Raw genomic sequence first — 7,202 nt, 5'->3', positions numbered from 1 at the left:
TTCTGTGCCACCCTAATTTATAGCTATTACATGAGGAATCGCATCCAACATAATTATCCATCACTGATCCAATGCCTACGAGCTTTTCACATATTGTGCTTCGCTTATTTACTTTTCCGTTGCTACTGTTACAATCACTACACAACTATTATCTTTACTTTTGCTACTGTTATCATTACTATCATATTTCTTTGCTACTAAATACTTTGCTGCACATACTAAGTTATCCAGGTGTGGTTGAATTGACAACTCAACTGCTAATACTTAAGAATATTCTTTGGCTCCCCTTGTGTCGAATCAATAAATTTGGGTTGAATACTCTACCCTCGAAAGTTGTTGCGATCCCCTACACTTGTGGGTTATCAGGCCCCGTATCGTAAAACGCGATGAATCCTTCTCTCTAATTTTTTCTCCCCGAACATGAATATATGGAGTTAGAGTTGAGGTCGGTGGATCTTCGTGGGACCCACACGCCAGGGGGTGCATCCCAGGGGATAGGGCGCGCCCCCACCCTTGTGGACATGTGGTGGGTCCCCTCTGGTTGATTCTTTCACCAATATTTTTTAGTTATTCAAAAAGTATTCTCCGTGAAGTTTCAGGTCATTCCGAGAACTTTTATTTCTGCACAAAAATAACACCATGGCAATTCTGCTGAAAACAACGCCAGTCCGGGTTAGTTCCATTCAAATCATTCAAATTACAGTCCAAAACAAGGGCAAAAGAGTTTGGAAAAGTAGATACGATGGAGACGTATCACCCCCCTTTCCTTATTTGGAGTGCGGGGAAAGGCAGGGGAGGGTGAGGGAGTCCTGGATTAGGGGGTATCCGGACAGCCAGACTATATGCTTTGGCCGGACTGTTGGACTATGAAGATACAAGATTGAAGACTTCGTCCCATGTCCGGATGGGACTCTCCTTTTCGTGGAAGGCAAGCTTGGCAATTCGGATATGTAGATCTCCTTCTCTGTAACCGACTCTATGTAACCCTAGCCCCCTCTGGTGTCCATATAAACCGGAGGGTTTAGTCTGTAGGACAACAATAATCAGAATCATAGGCTAGCTTCTAGGGTTTAGCCTCTATGATCTCGTGGTAGATCAACTCTTGTAATACTCATATCATCAAGATCAATCAAGCAGGAAGTAGGGTATTACCTCCATCGAGAGGGCCCAAACCCGGGTAAACATCGTGTCCCCGGCCTCCTGTTACCGTTAGCCTTAGACACACAGTTCGTGACCCCCTACCCGAGATCCGCCGGTTTTGACACCAACATTGGTGCTTTCATTGAGAGTTCCACTGTGTCATCACGATAAGGCTTGATGGCTCCTTCAATCATCTTCAGCGACGCAGTCCAAGGAGAGGTTTTCCCTCCCGGACAAATCTTCATATCCGGCGGCTTCGCACTACGGGCCAATTTGCTTGGCCATCTGGAGTAGATCGACAGCTACGCCCCTGGCCACCAGGTCAGGTTTGGAAACCTAAACTACACTGCCGACAGCCGCGGAGACTTGATCTTCAGCGGATTCGAGCCCGTGTCAGGTGCGCCGGACAGTCCTGACGGGCATGACCTAGATCTGCCATCGGACAATACTCGGGTGATCGCGCCTGCGGCTGCTCCTGGAAACAATCCGGAGCAGACTGTGCCATCCAAGGACAGGTGGATGGACCTCGCCATGGAGGTAGCACACTCATCAGCCTTGGAGCCGAACACTCCTCCCACCTCCTATGAGGTCGGTACCACCGGACCCTCGGACTCGTCTCCGACTATAGGATCCGAGCCGCGTACGCCCGTGCCTATCGAATCTGATTGGGCATCGGTCATGGAGTTCACCTCCGCGGATATCTTTCAGCACTCGCCCTTGGGCGATGTGCTAAACTCATCAAGGTCTCTCTCTCTCTGTCAGGAGACTCTTGGCCGAACTATGTCCGGCTCGAGTGGGAAGCGGACGGCGAAGAAATTCGACCCCCACCCTCCACCCACTTAATAGCCACTGTCGATGACCTAACCAACGTGCTCAACTTTGACTCTGAAGACATCGACGGTATGGACGACGATGCAGGAGATGAACAGGAACCACCGCATATCGGGCGCTGGACAGCCACCTCATCATATGACATATATATGGTGGACACCCCCAAAGAAGGCAATGGCGATGAAGCGACAGAGGATAAACCCCAGGAGAAGCAATCTAGGCACCGGTGTCATAGACGCTGCTCCAAGCCCCGCCACAGCAAAAATAATGATACCGACACAAGAGATGACAATAGCACGGATGGTGCCGAAGACAAAAACAATCCCGCCGAGCCAGGCAGGAAGATGGGAAAACTAGCCCTAAGGAACAAGCAACAGTTGGGGAATCAGAGGATGATAATTACATGCCTCTCTTCGGAGACGAAGTGAGCCTTGGCGAGGACGAATTCATCGTGCATGAGGATCCCGTCGAGCAGGAGCGCTTCAAGTGTCGGCTTATGGACACTGCAAAAAGCCTAAAGAAAAAGCAGCAACAGCTTCAAGCTAATCAAGATCTGCTAACTGATAGATGGACCGAGGTCATGGCTGCCGAGGAATACGGCCTCGAGCGCCCTACAAAAAGTTACCCAAAGTGCATGTTGCTGCCTCAACTTGAGGAGGAGGCGTTAAAGCCCACACTACCAGCGCATGATGCGACTGACCGGCCACCCCATTGCTGAGGCAAAGCGGCGTACAAGCCTGAAGTACAGACCGCACCCCATCGCCAAACAAGCAAAAACACACAGGTCGGGGCTACACGAAGGACCTGCGAGACGTATTGGAAAACAAAGCAAGACAGTCAAGATCGATCTACGGATCGCGGGGGCGCGCCACAATGCGCGACGATGGCCGTCACGCTGAATACACTAAACAAAAATCCGGCCGGGCCGAATACAACAGACCAGACTCATTCGAACTGCATCGTGATGTAGCCCGACATAGAGGCACCGCACACCCCCTATGCTTCACTGACGAAGTAATGGATCATGAATTCCCAGAAGGGTTTAAACCGTAAACATTGAATCATATGATGGTACTACAGACCCCGCGGTATGGATTGAAGATTTTCTCGTACACATTCACATGGCCTGCGGAGATGACCTACACGCCATCAAGTATCTTCCACTAAAGCTCAAGGGACCAGCTTGGCATTGGCTGAATAGCTTGCCGGCAAACTCCATCGGTAGCTGGGAGAACCTGGAGGATGCATTCCTCGACAACTTCCAAGTCACTTATGTGCGACCGCCGGATGCTGATGACTTAAGTCACATAACACAACAACCCGGAGAGTCAGCCAGGAAATTCTGGACTTGGTTCCTAACTAAAAAGAACCAAATTGTCGATTGTCCGGATGCCGAAGCCTTAGCATCTTTCAAACATAACATCTGTGATGAATGGCTTGCCCGACACCTCGGTCAAGAAAAGCCAAAGTCCATGGCAGCCCTTACGACACTCATGACCCGCTTTTGCGTGGGCAAGGACAGCTGGCTAGCTCGCAGCAACATCACACCAAAAAACTCCAGTGATTCAGACGCTAGAGATGGCAACGACAAGCCACGACAAAATAGACACAAGCGTCGGAACATTGGCGAAAACACCGAAGAGACGGCAGTCAACGCCAGATTCAGAGGCTCGAAATCCGGTCAACGAAAAAAGCCATTCAAAAGAAACAATCCGGGCTCGTCCAGCTTGGACCGCATACTCGATCGCTCATGTCAAATTCACGGCACCCCTGATAAACCAGCCAACCATACCAACAGAGAATGTTGGGTATTTAAACAAGCCGGCAAGTTGAATGCCGAATACAAGGACAAGGGGCTGCATGGCGACGACGATGAGGAGCCCCGACCGCCGAACACAGGAGGACAGAAGAAATTCCCTCCCCAGGTGAAAATGGTGAATATGATAGATGCAACCCATATTCCCAAGAGGGAACGGAAGCATGCACTACGGGACGTCTATGCGATGGAGCTAGTCACCCCAAAGTTCAACCCATGGTCTTCCTATCCGATCACCTTAGATCGCAGAGACCATCCTACCAGTATCCATCACGACAGTTCGGCCGCATTGGTCCTCCACCCAATCATTGACGGATTCCACCTTACATGAGTCCTCATGGACGGTGGCAGCAGCCTGAACCTGCTTTATCAGGATACAGTGTGCAAAATGGGCATCGATCCCTCAAGGATCAAACCAACCAAAACCACCTTTAAAGGTGTAACACCAGGTGTAGAGGCCTATTGTACGGGCTCAATCACATTGGAAGTAGTTTTCGGATCTCCGAACAACTTCCAAAGCGAGGAGTTAATCTTTGATATCGTCCCCTTCCGTAGTAGCTATCATGCCCTACTAGGACGAACCGCATTTGCTCGATTCAATGCGGTACCGCACTACGCATACCTCAAGCTCAAGATGCCAGGACCTCGCGGGGTTATAACAATTAATGGAAACACAGAGCGCTCCCTTCGTATGGAGGAGCACACTGCGGCCCTAGCGGCAGAAGTATAAAACAGCCTTCTTAGGCAAACAGCCAATTTGGCGACGAAGAACCCGGACACCGTCAAGCGAATCCGGAGTACCCTGCATTAGGATCATCCGACACGTCTAGAGCTAGATTATCAATTCGGCCTCCGTCCTAGTCCCAGCCAAGCGGCAAAATTTGTGCCGCGCGTACATAATTACGCATTAAAAATACCATGGGCACAGGCGGAGGCACAGCTATGACGCGGTCCACAATGCAGCTCAACCGCCATGGGACCCGTATTCCTTCATCATTTTTGTTTCTTTCAGAACCCAACTTTCTGTAAGCCCTTTCAGATAGCCGGATCGTCGGAGTCATCACGGGAGGAAAAACCAAGGAGGTAAGAAGCTTTGACGTACAAGGGAACACCCGGGTGGTCTCTGTTAATGATCACTATACCTATTTTATACCCACAAGTAGCTTACCCTTGGTTAGGACGTGTTAAATAGTCCTATTTTGCTTATCGCACTACTTGTATACATATGCTTTGACGTATCATTTGAATAACAATGGAAGAAACACACAGCGTCAACTTATTATTGTATTTTCTTCTCATTTTTCCTTAAACTATTTATTTACTGCAAGTCGCACCTGTATATTTGGTAGGTTCAGTTTGCCCAGGGCTTCAGTGCACCCCATAACATGGCAAGAAAAGTCCGAACACATTCGACAATGCGGCACCCCGAACTTATAGCAATATATGCATCAGCTCCGAATCACGTCTTGGTCAATAGTTGGGTTTGCCCGGCTCCCTTGTTTTGGTGCCTTACGTTCCGCTATATCGGCTAAGGTAGCGTAGGGAGAACTACGACGATTGTGTCCCGGTTCTTCCGGACGAGCACCTCAGTAGAGAAAGCCGAAAACTGACTGTCATGATATGGCGAGAGCTGGTCGCTGTTCGAGAGGTCTCAAATCCTTAAATATTTTTTCCGCTTTGGGCGAGGAATCGGCCTTGTCTGATTTAGGCATGTATAGCGCCCCAACTTCGGCCTTCCGAATACTAGGGGCTTCGCCAAAATTTAAAATTATAGACTTCTATGGCTAAGTGAGAGTGATAATGTTGTATAGTCCGATTGCCTCATTCGCTGCGCTAAACACCTCCTTAAAGGACCAAAGATTAGGATTAATAGTGTTTAGATTTATCCCGAACACCCCGGTACTAGCTACATGGGGGCGGAAGCCGATGACTAGCCAACTCTCAGATCTTATAAACAGCTGCACAGAAGGTAATATTTTAAATCAACAAGTGTTACACAACGCATATGAACTTGTTTTCATATTACAGGATGGCATTTCACTCAAATATCACATCCTTAGCACACTCATCCGCCACAAGGCGGGCATCCTTCAGGACACCCTCATAATACTTCTCAGGGTAACTATGCTCCTTCTCCTTTGGCGGCCCCTCCTTCACCGGCTTCTCGGTGTCCATCTTCGCCCAGTGCACTTTTACATGGGCGAGGGCCCTGCGTGCACCTTCAATGCAGACGGACCGCTTAATGACTTCAAGCCGCGGATAGGCATGCACCATCCGCTTTACAAGGCCGAAGTAGCTGTCGGGCAGGGGTTCGCCAGGCCACAGCCGGACTATAAAGTCCTTCATGGCCAGTTCGGCCGCCTTGTGTAGCTCGACCAGCTGCTTCAACTGGTCGCTCAAGGACATCGGATGTTCGGCCCCTATATACTGGGACCAGAACAGCTTCTTTGTCGAGCTCTCCTCTTCTGCATGTTAGAACTCCGCGGCATCCGATATGCTGCGCGGCAGATCAGCGAACACTCCTGGAGAGCTCTGAATTCGGGTAAGTAAAAGGAAAGTTTCCTTCACATGCTTGCTTTGCATAATGAATGCCTTACCCGCCGCTATCTTCTTGGCCGCCTGGTTCTCCTGGAGGGCCTTTTGGGCTTCAGCCTTGGCGTCTTCTGCGCTCTGGAGGGCCTTCGCAAGCTCAGACTCTCACGTCTTGGAGTCACGCTCCAGGGACTCACATTTTTTGACGAAGTCCTGGATCTCTTGTTGGACCTTATTTACCCGAGCATCTTGCTTCTCGCGCTCAGTGCGCTCCTTGGCCACCCTATCTTCGGCCTCGGACAGCGCTTTCTTCAGAGCCACCACTTCGGTCATGGCCCCTATTAAAACTCAGGTTGCTTCTATTAGCATCATAACATTTTCCTCCATATTATACATGAACGGGGTATCACTTACCCTTGTTATCCTCGAGCTGCCTCTTCATGAGGCCGAGCTCTTCCTCGGCCCGCCCGAGGTTCTGCTTCAGTCCGGAGACCTCAGCAGTGCGGGTGGCAGCGGCCAGCAGTGATGCCTGCTTATTCACATACACATAATATGATTAGACTCCTGCGGACATTTTTGATCCTCTGTTCGGCCTTTCCTTACGAACACCAAACAAAGCATAAGGGGCTACTATCTATGCTATGATATTTTCTCATAAGGTGATTACTTACCTCAAAGCCTGTTAGGAGGCTGGCGCATGCTTCGGTCAACCCACTTTTGGCGGACCGAACCTTCTCAATAACCGTACTCATAAGAGTACAATGCTCTTCGTCAATGGAAGCGCCGTGAAGCACTTCCAGCAAATTGTCCGATGCCTCTGGTTGGACAGAGGTCATCATAATAGGCGGCTCACCCTTCTTAGCGAGGGGCTGCCTACCTGAAT

Source organism: Triticum aestivum, chromosome 7B (assembly GCF_018294505.1).
Source record: "Triticum aestivum cultivar Chinese Spring chromosome 7B, IWGSC CS RefSeq v2.1, whole genome shotgun sequence".
Lineage (NCBI taxonomy): Eukaryota > Viridiplantae > Streptophyta > Magnoliopsida > Poales > Poaceae > Triticum > Triticum aestivum.
Note: the sequence above shows the minus strand (reverse complement) of the source record.